The following is a 625-nucleotide window of genomic DNA, read 5'->3' as shown; positions in this document are numbered from 1 at the left end:
GTTTTGTGGAGTCTTGTTAACGTCCACACATACTGTCAGCATTCAGTGTGTTGGAAAGCCACTGTTAAAGATGTTTGTTTCTGATCCTAAAATGATAGACATTGTTTAGGTAAATAAAACCCTCTTTTGATTGGAAGACTGACTGACTCTGTGTTTGATTGCTGCACCGCCACTTTCCTCTGTTGTCAGCCTAGTCCTGTTACACATGTTATTAGCCACGTTCACACCGCAGTACTTTTCCCACTATAGTTCCGAAATATCGAGTTCACACCAAAAAGAGCCAGAACTAAAATTAGTTAATCTGAACCTTTTTACCCCCTTTTCCGTCCCTACTAAAGAGCAGGGACTTTCGTGTGAGAAAAAGGTTCATATGTCTGATTGGCTGGGCGGAANGGAAGACCACACGAGCCGCGGAGTTAGGGTGGAATTAAGCTGGCAGTTGGGGTGGGAGACACAGATTGTTAGCTCGGCAGACTTCAGGGAGCGAGAGCATCTAGGTAGCAGCTGCTAGTCCGATAATGCTAGCTAGCTACGGGCTAGGGACCGATGAGCAGGCAAAGAGCAGCAGGTTCGGAGATGACAACACATCTGCTGATTTTTGCTGATGACTCGCGACGTTTCAACG

The sequence above is a fragment of the Notothenia coriiceps genome, unplaced genomic scaffold, assembly GCF_000735185.1.
Source record: "Notothenia coriiceps isolate Sejong01 unplaced genomic scaffold, NC01 NC01_scaffold00009380, whole genome shotgun sequence".
Taxonomy (NCBI): Eukaryota; Metazoa; Chordata; class Actinopteri; order Perciformes; family Nototheniidae; genus Notothenia; species Notothenia coriiceps.
This window is presented reverse-complemented; position numbering follows the sequence as displayed.